This window comes from Opisthocomus hoazin, chromosome 4, assembly GCF_030867145.1.
Source record: "Opisthocomus hoazin isolate bOpiHoa1 chromosome 4, bOpiHoa1.hap1, whole genome shotgun sequence".
NCBI classification, from domain to species: Eukaryota; Metazoa; Chordata; class Aves; order Opisthocomiformes; family Opisthocomidae; genus Opisthocomus; species Opisthocomus hoazin.
Genome location: NC_134417.1, coordinates 287,586 through 305,816, shown reverse-complemented (window position 1 = coordinate 305,816; position 18,231 = coordinate 287,586). Strand labels below are relative to the sequence as shown.

Genomic DNA, 18,231 nt, shown 5'->3' with positions numbered 1-18,231 from the left:
GTGCTTCTGGAAGGAAAGATTGTAAATTATAGATGTAACAGAACGATAAAACAGAAAATAAATAGGAGGAAAAATCAAGCAGAAAACAGAAAATGCAATAGAATGGTGAAGTGAAAATTATAGAGGGGAAAGAGAAAACGTTGATACCATTCTAAGCAGAGTTGTGCAAACCACTATGTTCCATTTTTTGCTTTGATATAAAGTGAAGGATTTTTCTTTTGTTTTTATTGAGAGAGATCTCATTGAGTGTTACAATACTGTGCTCTTGTGCAGGCTGACGTATTTCCAAGAGGATATTAGTTGAAAGCAAAGAATAACAGAAGATGTTGCAGAAACTCCAGCAGTGAGGTCATTTAAGAGGTATTAATACTCTGACAAGTTTTTAGGCTGCTAAAATGTCTTCAAGTAGACAATGAATTGGGACTTACGTTGAGTCTAAATTCCCTTTTGTTTTTATGCTGTCACAGCTTTCACTAACAGTACAAGTGGAGAAGCTGGAGTTTTTGTGAAGCAGCTTCAAACTGGCGCTAGTGCTAGCCTTATCTTTCACATGGAACAGACTTTTAGGATAAGCTATTCACTATCTTCTAACACGTCCCACATCCCAGTGAACGCGCTTGAAACATACTACATGAAATGAGCTGAAGTACAAAAAAACCACAAATGTAGGTGCTTGAATAGAGTAACAAGGAGATGGAACGATAAAGGGGTTTATAAAATCTGGTAAGAGTGACCAACTCTTTTTCACATGTAAACAGTATTCTAACATAGTATAGTAAAGATACTGGATTACACGGTCCGCATAGTCCTACATGTCTCTCATTGACAAATGGCAGTGTGTTTTAAGAATAGTGGATTTAGAGGGCTTAAACATATTTTCTCCAGTTTTGGCTATAGTACCTTTCTTCTCTTTGAAGAAGAACCACAAGAACAAGTCACAGTTTCTATGCCACATCACTGTTAACATCCCAGCTAACAACACAGGAAATTGCAACATCAGTCACTAAGCCCTTGTTGGAGCCTGTGACAGTCAAATTGACTTAAACCCCAGCCTTTTCAAAATAAAAACATAATTAATGCAAAGGTGCATACCAAGCAGAAGCAACAGATAGCAAAATAAAAGTTGGCGTATCCAGGCCGATCTAAAGTGCATCTTTTGAGTATAGTGCATTCAAACAGCATATCCTGCTTCCTGAAGCATTTTCTTACAAATCCTAAAGAGATAATTTCCAAGCGTCTTTGCTCCTTCATTCTGTACTTTCTCTACAGAGGAATCTCCAGCAGTTTTATATTTGCTTTTATCAAGGTAAAGGCCTGGGAGAAGACCAATTTTATGCCCCAAAAGGCAGTCAAATTATGGTTAATCTGCCTGTATTTAGGGTACCACATCTCTGTTACTGTTTTAATTATTATTTGTATCTTCTATTAGACTTGTTTGAATTAATTGAGTGTTGACAGGCAGAACTGAAATGCATATTAGCGTCATAAAAATACACAGATATCTGCTGAAACTTTTAAATAGAAATAATAATATGAAATATGTATTGTACTTAATGAATAATAGAAAAAGTCAAATAACCTACTCAATATAAATAGGAGTACTGACACTTTTTAGTATTGGTGCCATCTTTGGTTATATTTCTTGGCATGATTTGTAAACTGACCACAGCAAAACTGAGAAACTTCATGTAAAAGAAAATAAAAGCCGCCTTAGTCATCGCTTAGGCTGAAAATCAAAAAGTCTTATGGGTTTAAATGAAATTTCACCCATTTTAATTGGAATGAGTAGTAAGATAGCCAGAGGTGTCTAAATGCATTGTAACTCCTGTTGACTTTCAGGAAGAATTTTGATCCTGAGGGACAGCAGCTTTTATAGAATTCAGTCCAGGTTCCTATATAGCTTTGAAAATTTCAGCCTTTGTCTTCATAATGATTTTTCTACAAAGACTGTGTTGGAAGGGCATCAAAATGAAATGTTCCTACATCAAGTTATAAGAGTGAATCCAGATGTAGCTAATGCTATGAAAGTTTAGCTGGACCTTTTGAAGTGACCTTGTAACAGCTCTACTGTCTCTTTTGGAAACAGATTTGAAGCGTGTTTCTTCTTCCATCTCCTTTGCAGTTAAAAGGTGTGAGTTTGGTTGCTTAAACTGAACTAAAATGATGACAATGTTTGTTTCGAGTTGTAAGTGCAGGGAAAGGGAGGAATCTTTGACTAGATATGGCAGAATCCTGCTTCACATAGTATCCCAGGATACCTGTGTTTTCCTTCCTCTACAAAACATGGGAGAAGGCAGATAGCCCGTAAGCAAAGGGTTGTGAAAAATCCTAAACAAATGAAATGTATTTCTGTGGTTTTATCTACACTGGGTAGCTGTCACATTTCCCAGTATATTAATTTAGACAGATAGAACCTCAAAAGGCAGAGTTTGGTGCATGTTTTCAGCAGAGCATTATTCTTCGCCAAATGAGTTGGAGCAAGGGTTTAAATAAAATCAATGTTTTCTCCTGTTAACTTTTCCACATGCACTGGGAGCGTGTGGGAGCTCATATTTGTTAGACCAAGGTCTAATCCCAGTTTGGGATACAAACCTGATTCAGCATTGGACTGAGAGAGATCTAGTTATGGAAGTACTGTGTTGACAGAAATTAATCAACCTTGAGCTGTTAAATCATGTTGGCGATTTCTTTGACTGGAGGTTCCTGTCAGATCGTAAACCCTGCTGCAGCCACACTCTGGCTTGTCCCCTGAATGTGAATGTGCTTCAGAGAGTGAAAGCTCAAGGCCTCCTGCGTGAAGGACAGCACGGTGGCTCATGACACTGAGCTACTACGATGCTGCTGACACACCAGAGAAATGTAGAAAGGGTAGAAGCAATAATTTATTCTAACGAAGAACCAGAGCATTCTGTATCTTCTGGAACACATGGAAATAATGATTGTTGACAAAGAATTGTCTAACTTTTAATGTTAGGGGGCAAGGTTAAACTCGAGTTCTGCTTGAGCACCCTTGCATTGGAAGGTGCGGGCCAGGGAGCTGGTCGCTGCTGTGCCTGCCGGCTGTTGTGTTCCTTTCGGGAACCCGTCCCGCTGACTTTTAACTCGGTGTTCACGTCGCCTCTCTTCTGGGGCTGACTGCTGTTGGCCGTGCTGCCGTCGGTGCGTGTTTGCACTGGAAATAAGCGTGCCGCAGCCCCGGTGTGTTCCGGAGCCGGGTGTGGTCTCGGCAGGGCCGGGCCGGGAGGCGGTGGCAGCCGGGGACTTCCCAAAGCGCCGGGCCGAGCCCGCCGAGCCGCCGACGGCTGCGCGGGCTCTGTGGGGCGCGCGCAGCCTCCCGCCCTCGGCGCGCGGAGCCTCCCGCCCTCGCGGCCGCCCTCGGCGCGCGGAGCCTCCTGCCCTGACGGCGGCCCGGCCGCCCTCGGCGCGCGGAGTTTGGCGGGCGGTGAGTGCGGGGCCGTCGGAGGACGGGGGGGGGGGGCAGCCCCCCGGTGCCCTGCAGCCCGCGGCTTCTCTCCACGGGGAGCCCTCGGCTCAGGGCCCGAGCGCTGCCGTGCTGCGAAGGCGAAGCTCGGGGTGGCCGTTTTGCCCTCAGCGTTGCCGCCGAGTAGCCCGTCTTTTCATCACTACCTCATAACCACCCACAGTGGTAAGCGTGAGTACATACCAGTATTTAATGTGTGTTAAAATGAAGGAGGTAGACAGAATTTCAATATTTAAGTTTGCAGTCTAAGACTTTTCTCTGTTGCTAGCTGCAGCATTTTTTGCTGCATTTGACCACGTTACATTCCCAGACCTATAGCTTGGTTTACTTGACTGCAGCTGGCATTTTGTCTCATGTATTTCTCATCACTGTACTTAAATAATGAAAACCAATAGCTACAGAAGAGCAAGCTCTTGCTACTCTGTACTTTGACGTTCCTTTTGATTATTTGTTTCAGTGTTGTTTTTACTGAGATATTTTTGCTGAAATGTGATGGCCTGCTATTTGTGTTGAGGCTTATGTTGGATAAATATGAGACCTGCTCTGCTACATACTCTGAACAATCTGACAACTGCTTACAGTTTTTTGAACACTAGGATTTTTTTAGTCCATGATGTTGAGCAGAAAAATTTACATGGTAAATTGAGTGTATCCAGTGCAGTGTTTCCCTTCGGAGTCCGCAGACGTGCAGTACCACAGTAGCTCATTGATTTTGCAAGACGTAGTGTGACTGAAGTTAGAACCATCCCAGGACTCTTAAAAAATTTCACGAAACTGAATTTTGCATCCTCTCTGATGAGGAGTGAAATTCCTTCTTCCAGGAAAACAGGAAGAGCCAAGTGTCAGGAACAGGAACGTGGGCTAGTTGGGCATATTGTTCTGTGGCTGCAGAGAAAAGGGTAGTTAGTGCCTGTTGCTGAGGAGGTGCTGTATCCCCAAACACTCACCATCCTCTTGCGCAGACTCACCCCTGCTTTTACAGCTGTGTACCTGATATCCCTGAACTCTGGCATGGGCTAAGCAAGCTGCGCTGAGTAATGCTTTGGTTTGCCTGCTGCCTAAATTTTCTCTGGTTAAAATCAACAAAGTGTGCTTTAGAAACTTACATCAGCGTGAATGAACCTGGCAGAAATCACCTTGGCTTCGCTCTCCTGTTACCTGGAAAAATCCCATCTGCGTCAGAGCTTGTAAGACATGCTGGAGGAGGACTTGGACAAGAACCCAAACACCGATAGCATGCTTCCTTCTCTCCCAGTCACGGCAGCCATGAGGTTGGTGAAGGAAAATAGGAGGAAAATACTTGAGTTTTGTCAGTTAGCAGTTAGGGAGATTTAGTAAGCTTTACCAGTAGTTAGAGGGATCCGTATTAAAAGTGAAGCCCGAAGGCTTCCTCTAAGAAACCTTAGTATGTGCAAGCAGCACAGCATCTGGCTTATCAAGTGAATAACAGCCAAAAAAAGGACAGATGCTTTACTTTGGGTAGCAGGTGATCTGCTTTGCCTTTCTGTGATTAGCTGGCTGTCAGGGTGGACAGAATATTTGAATGAGAGAAGAATGGGAGGAACTGTTCAGAAGCAGCAAAAATGGTAGCAAATTTTCTATGCTGAAGAAGTGACTGAGTGAAGTCTGAGGTAAAAAATGGATGTGAAAGGAAAACAGGTATTCAGATTGGTGCAGCAGATATTTAGATTGGTGTAAACAAATACACAATTTGAGGTGGGGAAGAATAGAAAGCGGAATCTTCATGAAGAGGGAGAAGGAAGAAGAAAAGCAACAAAATGTAGCAAGTTGCCACATTTTTAAAACATACTTATTGGCAATTTTATTTTTATAATGTGCAATAAACTGTAATCGTGATGGTAGTCTCTGGAGTTGTGGAGGATTTGAACACAATAGGTGTGGCAGCAAATGTTTTTTTGTCATTTAGGTGGTGGGTATCTTTCTTTGCATCCTGCTCTGAAATTAACCCTGGCGCTACTTTAAGAAAAAAATCACCTTGAAAAATAGGGAAGTTAACACAGAATGGGAGTTTTAGGCTTAATTATGCTGTACATAAGTGTGCTTTACAGAGTCCTGATGGCATACATAACTGATCGATTGAGATGATTAATTATTTGAATTGTAACTTACATCTTTTAATACACTTCTCTGCTAAAAGTACAGCGCTAACACCAGGAGACAGTGCAAGAAGTATTACTTATCTATACATTTTTAATCTTGTTGATTTTAATGGTTTAGTATTAGTCTCACAGACAGTAGATGTTGGACATGAAAATTAAGATGCTTCTCTAGCAGTTCAGATAACTCTTCATTAGAAAGAATATAAATGTGTATGGCAAATTATGTATCTTAGTCAAACACTTTAGCTTATTTTCCAAAGAATGGAAAACTGATGCTTAATTTTGTACTCGTGAGAGCTGTTACAAGTGTAAAATATACAAGAAGGCAACTAACAAGAATCTCAGAAATGTAATGGTTTATCTGTATTTAAATTAGGTGCAAAAGCAGTTCCTTAAAGGTAAAAATAGGTTCCCTGAAGGCTCTTTATGTCTTTATGAGTTTAGTTATTATTCAAGCCTTACTGATCTGAACAGAAATATACAAACATATTGTCTATTCTCCTTGAGCTGTAGTACAGAATTACCTATATAATTCACGGTACTACTATGCAGTGTTTTAAAATTAAGAGGAAACATTTGCAAATCATCTTTGGAACAATTTGCATTCACTGAATTACTAATAAAATTTTATATAAATATTTAACATGATGGTATGCCGTGAGTTGGGTGCTGGCTGCTTCCCAGTGTTACAGAGGGATTTTGCTTGGTTTTAGGGTAAGGGATAAATTATATGGGGGATCACGAAGTAGCTATTTCCAGCCTTAGTATTTCTGCACATACCTCTGCATTTATGTGTACACTGTACATGCTTCAGGTATTTGATACAGATATTTATAGGTGCGTCCTGTTTTGTAGTCCTGGGGCAAAGTGTCACAAGGAGAACTATACATTCACTGGTAATATTATCACCCTCTTATTGGGTATAACTGAAGCTGAACATGCTGACAGTTCTGTGTAGTCAGTGGGTTGCAGTGCTTTCTAGTTCCAGAAGTGTTTGTGTCCACGTGTTTTATGATGAAACCACAACAGAACCTCATTACTTTGTTAGTTTTTGCTGTCGCAGGTATCTGTCATATGAGCATAAATAAAATTCGGACTTCTGCTGCACTTTGTGAGTGCTGAATTTTGCAAGGACGCGGATGGTAGGCCAGTTAAGCTCAGTTTGCCTGCGTGTCACTGCAATTTTGGAAACTTCTTTTGACTGCTTTGGAGAGTATGTATGGTTAAATAGATGTTTGTGTTTATCCCAGAGGTGGCTGTATTTCAGTGAAATGTAGCATGATGTTGACATAGTCCTTAATGATCTCTTAGAAATACTTTGCTGCATAGTCTGACTTGTTTAAGATGATGTGAAAGATGCCTAAGGTTAAAGCATCCTGTCCTCCTAAGTTGTATGTTTTTATTGCATCCTCCTGTATCTTGATTCTACTGTTTTACGTTCTAAAACAAACTTACAGGTCAGAATCAAAACTGAATAAACAAGGGTATATAAGCTTGAATTTTTTTATTCCTTTTAAAAAATGTTGTCTGTTCCTTGAAATACACATTACTGGCATACACTTCATGCTATGAATTTACAGTAATTGTGTGTTGCCAAAATAGCTGGTAAAGTATATGCTGTTAATATGTGGGGTAAAATAAGCAAATATTAAGGACATATCTGACTTCTGCAGTACAAGAGAACTGAATTTTGTCTATCCATATGGATGGATAGGCACCTGAAAACGTAACATATGAGTGGGGATGGTTTTGAAATTCTGCATAGTATCTCTTCAAATACCGTCTTGTGTGTCAAGTATTGGTAAAGTTGAAACGAATATTAGTACTGTAAGTGTTGAGTTTATGTATAAACCCAGTACAAATCTTATGAAAAAAAATCAGTAGTTTATAAATGTATTGTAGAAAGCTTATAAAAGGATGTTTATGCAGAAGAGCAGTTTTTAAAACATCGGTATCTTTTGAACGATTTGCTTGTGGCATAGGTGCTGCATATTTCAATTAATGAAGCAAAAGATGTGGCCTCTTCTGTCCAGCTTGCTTGTCTTGTAGCACTTGGAAAATTTTGTGCACCAGCACATCTCTTTGCATTTAGATTTTTTTTTTTTTTTTTTTCCTTTTGGACAACATCAAAACTTTGGATGAAGTTTTCTCATCCCTGCCAAGCTATGGTTTTTGAGGACTCATCTCCCCCTGCCAATTGCAGAAAGAGGGATATAAACATTTTCCTGCATGCACATTTGGCATGTTCCACTGAAGAACTGACATCCCTAGGAATGGTTCCAACTTTTATACTGACTTTAAAGCAGATTCTGTAGAACTGAAGAGATTTCCACACAGACGCAAATGGAATGTATACGTTTAAAATATTTTTAGGTCAGGTGGCAATCTTGGTATTGTTTGCAATGGCAGCATGTTTCATGGTTCTATTGTGTTTTTCCTGATTCCTGTTTTTTTTTTTCCCCCCTGCGTAATGTGAAAATGAAATTCACATTATTATTTTAATTGGAAATTAATTCCAGGTTGACCATGTTCCAAATTTATGAAATGAAGTTACTTGAAATGATTGAAAGCATCTTGAAACTGAAATCCAGTTATGTACAAACTACCTCTGAATGTTAGTTAAACCTTAATGATAATAATGTTACTGGGGATGTAGTTCTGTCATAGAATGCTTTAATAACCACATTTTCAACAGAGGAAGCTTCAACCATGAAGTAGCACCAATCAGGGAAGAAGACACGGAGGGTTTAAGAGATTGCTTTCAGCTAAGGCTAAACAGAGAGAACACCTATTCTACACTTCCATTGTACTAGACATGGAGAAGTACATTTTGTAATACACAAAAGAACAGGAGAAATGCTTTGAGGATCAGATGATTAGAAGACAAAGATGCTACTCACTGTGTCCTGTCAGTGTTTGATTTTTATGCCTCCAAATAGATGTAGACTGTTCTGTCTTAATTTTGCTAGTATCTTAGCTGTGATCCTAATTTGTTTACTATTTTTAAGTTCTTAAATAAATCAATCTGTGTGTCTTCTGTGATGAGAAAAAAAAAACTGCACACTTAGATTGTTTTCTACATGTTGCCATCTCCCTTTGTGACGAAAAGCATTCACTTTTAAGTATATGTTGTACTATTTGATAATAAGCCCTATAACAGAATTGACACACTTGCCTAAAGGAGATGTGTCATATCTTTCTTGCAGTATCTGGTGGAATAAAGATTTTTCTTTATGCTTCAGTTTTTTCAGTTTGAGCCTGAGCCTGGAGACTGTCTGAATAGATGGGATTAGAAGAATGTTTAGGCCAGGTTCTCAGAATCTGAAAGTGACAGGTATGAAAGGGAAGGTCAGTGGCCTTTTTTGCAGATGAAACGGGTGATGTTACTGTACACACTGAGCATACTTTTAACATTCTGCGCTTAGTTGTATTTTATATCAGAGGAGAGGATTCAGCTAAATACTTGCTGCTACAAAAGACTTGTATTCTTGCTCATATCTCCACAGATGGGAGCACAGTTACGAGTTCACAGAATGGTTTTCTGAGTTGAAATAAGTGCAGCACTGTAATAAATACCTGTTTTTTCTGTGTTCATGAACTTAAAGTAGGCACAATTATCAGCCTTCAAAAAGCAAATTTACCAAACTGATGAAAAATTTGATGTTGATGCTTGTTTGAATCAGACATTGAAAACTAAAAGTGCCACTTGTTTTTCCTTGCACGTTTGACACTGGATAAGGCCAGAAGGCCACGAAATAGGAAAACATTCATTTTCAAGGTAACACATTCTCTAAAAGGCTCCATCTTGTATCTTCTAGGATTCATCCCAGTGTATTTAGTGCCCATCTTGCAAGATGAAGCTTTGCATTTCAGCATACCTTTTTTCCAAAACAATGCAGAAAGCGTAACTTTTTTTTTCTCTCTCATCTCAGAATCTTCCTGTATGCTATTAGAAGTCCCAATGTTATATCCATGCAGGCATATCTTTAAGCTGTGGGTGTAGGAATCCTGGAAATTAGATGAGGGATGTTGATAATAGGTTTGGATGATTTAAGACGGAATGTCAGAATAGAACATTGCAATGGGATAATATCCTCCCATTGCTAGATGAATGTCTTAGCATTCCCTTGGTCTTTATAGGAAATAAACGTTGAGGTGAAGCTGAGACATTTATTTCAAAAATGGGAGTCATTTGTCCTGCTAAAGCATTGTATTCCAGGGGCTCTATTTCCATTATACCGAACAGCTGATGATGGAATGTGCTGTCATTTGATGGATATTGGTATTGTAGAATGACAGTTGATTTGCATGTGACTTCTATGCAAAACACGCATATGTAGTTAGAATAAGAGAAATGTTGTTTCTTAATTGTTTTGGATGACAGATTTGTGTTTGGCTTTTAGCCATTCAAAATTACTTTATCATAATACAGTAAATTTGATACATTTGTCACACTGATTGAAGTATAATTAGAAGCATCAAAGTTTTGTCATTTAGTAGCTAACAAAAATATTGAATATAACTGCAGCATGTAATAGAGACATTCTGTCACTTAATGCAGTAGCGGCTTTCAGTAGTTCACAAATAACTTGAGCACTCATTTGCAGTTGAAAAATCATAACAAAGTCAGGGTTGCAGCTCAGCCTGTGTGAGTTCTGGATCTGATTTCAGAGCCAGACAGGCCGTATTCAGCTATATAATATGAAGTGATCTCCTAGTCAAGATGTGGTTTAAGTGCTGTGTCACTGATGTCTGGAGGTAACAGAAGGTGACTCAGCATAACTTCTGTCCCAAGGAAGATCGTAGATTGAGTCCTCTTGGAACAACATTTCTGGGCACTTGAAGGAGAAGAGATGGTTGTGAGCAGTCATGCCTCACGCACCTAGCTAACTTCTATGGTAGAATAACTTTATTTGTGGACAGGGGGAGAGTAGTGTGTGCCACTTATATTCGTTGTAGCAAGGAGTTCAGCACAGTTTCTCACAATACATTTGTATCCGAGTTGGTGAGCTGCAGTCTGGATGGCCGGAAAAGAGGTGGGGATGGCCAGGCTCAGAGTGCAGCGGCCAGCGCGTCCTGTTCGGTCTGGGTAAAGTACCAAGTGGAGCACTGCCAGTGTCTCTCTGGGACCTGTCCTCTAATGTCTGTAGCAGTAATCTGGTGGAGGTCAATGAGTGCGCTTGCATGGAGTTCGCGGATTAAACCAAACTGCAGGAACAAGTCGTTATGTTCAAAGGCAGGGCTGCCATTCAGAGATCTAGACAGGCTATAGTTTCATACTGGGGATAACTTTCAAAAAGGGACATCTGATCCTGCATTTTACAGAAGAGGGATGTCGTATGTACAAGCTGGTCTACAGGACTTGTACAGTTGGCTTGATTTTTTTCTTTAAAGAATATATTGTCAAATGGAAGGCCAGGCATGCAAGTACCAGTCTGCTATACCACTCATTCAAGAAAACTAAGAAATCCTGTAAGAAACCTTTTCAGAAGTATACTTTGATTATATATTTGGCATGTGAAAATCCTTCTTTGAATTTTAAAAGGCTTAAAACATTACATAAGGTTGATAGTATACAAATCGCAATAGAAAGGCTACTTTTCAACATTCAGTGTAATATACTGAAGGCAAGACGACTTTAAAAAGTTATTACTCGCTGAAAGCATATGGTATTGCTTACCTTATAATGTTCTCCTAATTAACAGAACTGTAAGAAGATGACTATTGAAATTTAGGTAGTAACTCTGATTGTTAAAATCCTAATTACAGTAGTGTTAACAACTGCAGTGTGGGTAATATTCTTTTATTCTTAGTTCCACATCTGAGAATCACTTCATTCACTTTCAAGGCCATTTACACACCAATTTCCATGCACTCTTTTGGAATTGAATACGTGTCATGACTAACGAGCCAGCTAAAGCGTTTATGTAAGATGACTGTGCATGTTAGGAGAAAATGGAGTATCCATTTCCAGTTTAAGGCTGTGGAATATAGTGAGTTTAGGAAAATAAACTGGGTTACCTGATTTAAATGTGTAGGTATTGAAAGTTAATTTACATGGTGCTGCATTAGAGAAAGCATTGCTTTGAAAGGAGAAACACTGAATACAAATACAACTACAGATGAAGAGAGTTGCAGGTAGCCTGTTTATGACACTAACCAGCTAAGCATGGTTTGCAGTTTCAAGTGTACAAGCTTTTGGCCAATTTAATCCCAATGCTAGTACATGATTTCAGATATTTCACGTTAGTTATGAAGATACAGGGAAAGAAGGAGTAACAGTTGGTAACAACAGCCGTCTTGGTATCTTTTTAGCTGGTAACAACTGTTCCTTGTAGGGGTGGTTGGGTGAGGCAGAGTTAATAGAGACAGTTACTTGAGGAGGACTGGAGCTATTACTGGAGTGAAGCTTACTTCTTTTATGAGGAAACAAGACAAACGCAGGCAAGAGGAGAAGAAAACAGCAATAAATGAGAAAACAATCCATATCGTCTTTTTTGCGTGTGTGTATCTCTTCAGACTTGCGCTGTAGTACTGCTGCTGGAGAAACGTGGGCTCAGCTCACATCAGACATTTTGTGACCTGACAAGCTTGAATTAAGGTCGAACTGTTTACCTCAATGCTCTTGACTGCCTCATTGGTCACAGGCTCAGAGCAGTGTTGTGAAAGATGGTCTTGTCTGGATAAACCTGACACTTGCTAAACAACAGGCAAATAAAGGATAAAAGGAAAGAGAATAGGCAGAGAAAGAAAAAGGACAAAAGGAAGATAAACCAAACTGATATTTTTATGTCTTTCTGACTTCAAATTGAGATGAATATGTAATCTATTTGCACAAGCTGTTTTGATCAGGACAATAAAAGTTCAAGGGTGTTATGAAGAATCCAAGGAGACTAGGGGAGTGGCAGCTATGCTGATGAGGCTTTCTAAAGGAGTCCAGAAAGAATTAATGTGTAAATTGCTATATGCCTTCTTTGCAGATTGTGGTCCAGTGTTGGACCTAAACCACAGATGCTGATTTCAGATGCCATGCTCTTCTGTTTAACATTGTTTCTGTGGTTTTGTCTACACAAAAGCCTTCATTGCTTCCAGTTGATATAATAACTTATGTAAATTTTAGTAGTTTTGAATGTGTCTTTGTGGTACCTTTGTGTAGGAAAAGGTACCAGAGGGAAAATGATGACTGAATTGGTTGGAAAAAAAAAAAAATCAGTTTTATTTTTTTATTTAAAATTAAAATTTTGATGACGTACAGATTGATGATAGTGGAGGACAGCTGACAGCAAGGTTTAATTCTACTTTGGAGTTTTTGGTCATAAATTCCTGTATTATTGATGAATTGGCATCACTGGGGTAGTACCTGGCTATTCGGTGGATATATTTGGTAACGTGATTAGCAAAGAGGATATGCCTTTTGTTAATATCTGTGGTGCCCCCTTCCCAGCACAGACTTTTCCTTCCTCTTTGTCTTCTCAACTTCAGTGACTGTCGTTTTGTAAGGTCCTTTATTCTGGACTCCAGTGCCACTGAAGAGCAGACAGTATTTAATGACCTTCTGCATCAGCAGTTTAACTCTTGAGAAATTAAAATAGATTTGTTATGTCTTCCATTTTGAAAATCTAAAGCGGACCTTTTCTTCCCGACTCGTGTAACAGTAGCACCTAAAGTCAGGAAAGATTGGGATAGAGGACAAAAGTTCAGAGGTACATTGCAGAGTTAATGCTGCTTTAAAATAAACGCTGTTGACTAACATGTTCAAAAAAAACCCAAACAAAAAACAAAACCTATAACTAGATGGTTTAAAATATGCCCATGAAAAGAACGAACACTTTTCATCATCTCTGTAATGTTACAGGGGTTCTCTCTGTGTAAAGAAAAAAAAATAGTTTTCGTATGACTTCTTGTTTCTCTGTCTATTTCATAGGACCTAATTCCTGTTTATTCATATCGATCCTATCTTGGAAAACTACCAAGTTAACCTATAGGGATAAGAAACATTATGCTCACCTTTAAAGGATGAATTAGTGTTTGACCTCAAACACCGTACTATTTTTTGTGATAGACTGCAACTTTCAGTTGATTATTTTAACAGATCAATAGGTACATTAATTCTAAGAGGAAGCTCAGGCTCTTTGCCTGAAGTTGAATTTACCAGTTTTTTTAATTAGTTTTATTCTCCCATAAGGTTGAAATTTCTTTAGGAGAATCAAAGACAGGAAAGTAATTCACTGGAGAAGAAGCAAATGATGCAGAAAATGCCAATATCAATTTCCTAAACAAGTAATAACTTGAATGCCAAGAATCTTGTTTCCGGCACTATCTCTAATAATATGAGTAATCTGAGGGAGTGATCGGAAGGCACATTTTACAGACTTGTGATTTAACTTAAAAAGATGTCTGAGGTAAATTAAACCTTGCTGAGCTGTGTGAGATAATGTCTTAAAGAAACAAAAGACCTTTACTCTAGAGAAAGTAGTGTTACTTGTAGCACAATTTATATTTTAAAGGCATTATCAACAAGGTAGATGGCCAAGTGCTGAAAATTTGTTTAGGGGCTTTTGCAGTTGTATTTCTATACTGCATAGTATATTTGAAATTAGATGGAATCTCAAAACAGGCCTTTGAAATGAAGAAAGTAGTTAACACAAAATAAAAATTCCTTTATGTCTTCCACCTCGACCACTTCATATATTTTTCATTTTGGAAGCACAGTCCATCGCATTTTGTGGACCTAGCTTGAAATTGGGGTTGCTACAATAACTTGTGGCTCAGTGTGAGAATGAATGTAGCAGTACTGAAGCTAATGTTGATTTCTTCAAAGGCAGATGGAGAGTGTGTATGAAGACAAATGTAAGGTTTCGGATTAGCCTAAGCCAGTCTGTTTGTCTGCTTGTGTTCCACAAACTTCCCTTCTCTGTACCTTAAGAAACATGGGAAATTAAACTTTTGTTGCTGTGTAGGCTAATCTTGTGGAAAAGTGTATTTGCAGTCCTTAACCCAGATTGGCTTCTTCTCAGAACAAGGAAGCGTTGTCTTATGAGGCTCATTGACAAGACTGGAATGTGGGCATAGTTACCTGAGTATTTTGGTGGTGTTCCTTAAAGGGGCGAAATAGCTTTGAGGAAGATGAAGACACCATTGGAAGTAGATTAATGGTGTAATTCATGAAAAGGAGGAATTCCCCAGTGACAAAAGCTGTGGGGAAAAGGTGATTTTCTTACGGTGTGTTGACATTTTAGAGCTTTAGGCTATTATCAGGCTTACATAATACTTCCAATAACACAACTCACTCCCTATGCCTGCCTTCCCCCCGTGCTGAATTGCTGCACCATTCAGTCGTACCTGCATTTTCATATGCTTTAGCTGAAATCCAGGAAATGAGAAACACTGCAAATCAGAAGCTGGTTTTCTCCTTGTAGTTTCTTGATCACCACCTCCCACAAAGTGCAGCTTTACTTCTTATACTTGAACAATCTCTAAGGAAAGAGAATTGTCTCGAAAAGTCAAATGATTCTGATTTAGTAATCCATAATGGTATGAGGAAGTGTGCTAAAGACAGAGGGATATCTGCTGGGTAAAACATAAATATTGAGCATTTTTGATTGCTTGAGTGCATTTTTCACAAGGTGCAGTATCCTGGTCTGTTGCTTCAGTTTGGACTGCATTTCAGCTGGAGCAGCTGTCTTGCTCCCTTGGAGTCCTTAGTCTGGAGCTGACTATTCCAGCTGTAGATGAAATACAGCCTTTATTTCCCAACACACATGCACATCATGAAATGCAGATAACTCATATTAGCAAAGCTTGTTGAGATTCTAGGGTGAGATGTGTTGAAGAAAGGTAGGTAATTTTTTTTTGTACTCATAATAGTGCACAACAGTCATACTAGAATGTCTAGATTGGCCTTTCCTGCATTAGCCATCTGGAGTACTGTCTTTATTTCTCGTTCAGAACACCCACTGCAAAATTCAGCAGACTTTGTGTTTACATTTCTAGTATTTCAGACTCAAGGGATTCTTCTGTGTTCCAGAAATTCAGACTTGCTATCAAGGACTTGCTATTCAGCTAATGTTTTTCTAGCTCTTCCTTCCTTACAAGTGTTTATTGTTTCCAGTTCCTTCTTGTGCATGTAACCAGGATAACCCCGTCCCTGGTGGAGAATCCTGCCCTTGCTCTTGTGAAATTTCATATGGTTGGTGATTGCCCAGTTCTCTAGACACAATGAGATCTGGATAGACTCATCATTAATTTTGAAATTATTTCCCCCCCCCCTTTCATGTACCACAATTCTAATGGCACTAAATTGATGCAATTACAGATGACAGTTGCTGTATGTTGAAGAAATATTCAATATGGTATCTGAAGTACCCAGCAGCCTCATAGCCCTTTTAAGCATTTATCATATTTTTGTGAGGCACTGGATGCATGGTAGTCATGGTTTATTGTTGGAGACCTGAGATACAGGGCTTGCAGCTAACTCCCACCCCGCGGACCTTACTGTTTTTCTCTGAAGAGTGTAGTCTCACGTTCTGTTCGTTTTCATTTCAGACCTTTCACTTACTTTGAAGCATCGCAAAATATGTAACTTACCAGAGGAAAACCTAAGTCTGTTATTGCCCTTTTTTATCCTACAAGTTTGTGAACACTTCTGCTGTCCTATCGGAGCTCAGTGTACAAATATAATAGCAAAATACAGACCCTGTATCAGTTGCACCTGTTGTGCATCTCTCTGTCTTTTTCTCAATCAAATACAGATATCGCTACAATTTCCTATCTACACAAATATCATATGCATGTAAATATATCATATGCATGTAAATTTCTTGGAGTATAGTTCAACTGCACATGCTGCAAGGCAGTATTTAACATACTTGGTATCACAATGCAGCCCATCTGATGCAGTGATCCAAGAGCAAAAATAATGTCCAATAAAGTAGCCTAGAAAATGCTTCTCCAGTCTTTTCTCCTGTTCTTGTATACTTTTTTTCTGCTGCAAAACAATACTTGTGATATGCTTGCTATAAAATTTACTTCAGTGAATGCTGTCATCTTTAATACTCATTCCATAAAAAGATGTATTCTTCTCAGAAGGACCCATAACTAAAGGCACCAAACGCTAGCTAGGTGCATAAAGCTTATAACTATAAGGAAAGAGGTCCAGTATATTTACAGGTAAAGATATTTTACGAATTATTTTGTATGTCTTGTGTCATTGCAAAATCTATTATGAGTGAAAAAAAGGGTCTAAGAAATCTAAAAGCAAAACGTGACTTTTCTGTTACCAGTTTATAAATGTTTGCCTTCAAGATTCCAGATGTTTTGCATTAAAGCAAAGTGAGGGCGCTTTTACTTCTGTTTGCACTGTGTTGGACTGTGACTTGAAGTTTAATCATGTTTCAGTATCGTGTTCATATTTTGTTTCTGAAGAGGCTATATGTTGGGTCTTTACTTTGAAGAGAAAGACATTGATAGATAGTTTCAGTATTTTACCATCCAATAGATATCTCACTATAATGGTTTATTTTTTTTTGCTTTCAAATTTTTGCAAATTGTTGTATTACGAAACAGTGTTCAAGATACTAATCACTTAGCATTATAAGGGCAACCAGCCTAGTGGAAATAGATTAGATGTGGTTTAGAAAAGGAAAACATAAATAGGCTTTTGGAAAATAGCCTTGGTTATAGAAGTCCCGCAACAAATAAAGTTCAGGACTGTAAGTGTTCATCCCACAGGAACAAATCAGGACAAAAGGCATCTAATTGGAAGAATTTGTAAGGTGTGCTAGGGAAAAAGGATTTTCATTGCTCTATAGCTGAAATCCAAATATTGTTGACAGAAACTAGTTACTGACTAGCAGCTAATTAGCAGCTAGCAGACCAGACAAATAGCTGGAATAGAATGGAATTCGAGAAACATAATTTAAAAGTTTGTAGCACTCATTACGAACAAGATGTTGTGTTTCAGTTTCTAGAAATACACTACCTTAATTGTGAGCCTGATGTGAGTGTTTTATGCATTTAGCCTTAAGTCTTTTTCATTTACGTATATAGAAGCATGTATTTATAAGTAAACATACAGCTGTTTAAAGAGACACTTTGACTGAGAAAGTGTTGGGTTTTGGGGATTATTTCCTGCCCCCCCCCAATGACTACAGCTTCTGTAGAAAATGAGACTCTTGCAGCACTACTCCCCACACATGCAGCAGAAAAATTTTAAAATGATGGAAGTACTCTTTGGGTGGCAAGAACGCAGGCAATGTCGTAAGGGATCATCCTGGTTAGAACAGACTAGGTAGCTTTCAGATAGTTCGGAACAAAAAAAGTTGAAGTAGCAATGTTTTTTCCAAGAAGATTGTGGTTATGTGTAACGTTACAGATTATAACAGGGCTTTTTTGTCAGATTTCTCAAGCTTAAGCATCATTTGCAGTAAATGTTAAAAGTATTGTATTGACTTTTGTATTGTAAAAATCATGCCATTAGAAAAGATCTCTTTCCAAGTTATGATTAAGTCTAAAGTCTACCCACTCACAGTGAGAAACAATGTGTTTTTTCCAATTTTGTTATACTTCGATGCAAAACATGTTCTTTTGTTACAGCTTCCTTGACTTACAAAACAAACATTTTCAAGACAA

At 38.7% G+C, this 18,231-nt stretch overlaps 1 protein-coding gene across 6 annotated transcripts in view; it reads left to right on the top strand.

Annotated features, from left to right (window-relative positions):
* The window catches only part of CLSTN2 (calsyntenin 2), a 527,602-nt gene that overhangs the window by 346,646 nt on the left and 162,725 nt on the right, over positions 1 to 18,231 (top strand). The window contains exon 1 of one of the 6 annotated variants that reach the window (XM_075417514.1): positions 3,527 to 3,646. The exons of the other annotated variants lie outside the window; for them this stretch is intronic. The gene's annotated coding sequence lies outside the window, so the exon portion shown is untranslated. Of the gene's footprint in view, positions 1 to 3,526; positions 3,647 to 18,231 lie in introns of those variants that run through there. 6 annotated transcript variants of the gene reach the window in all.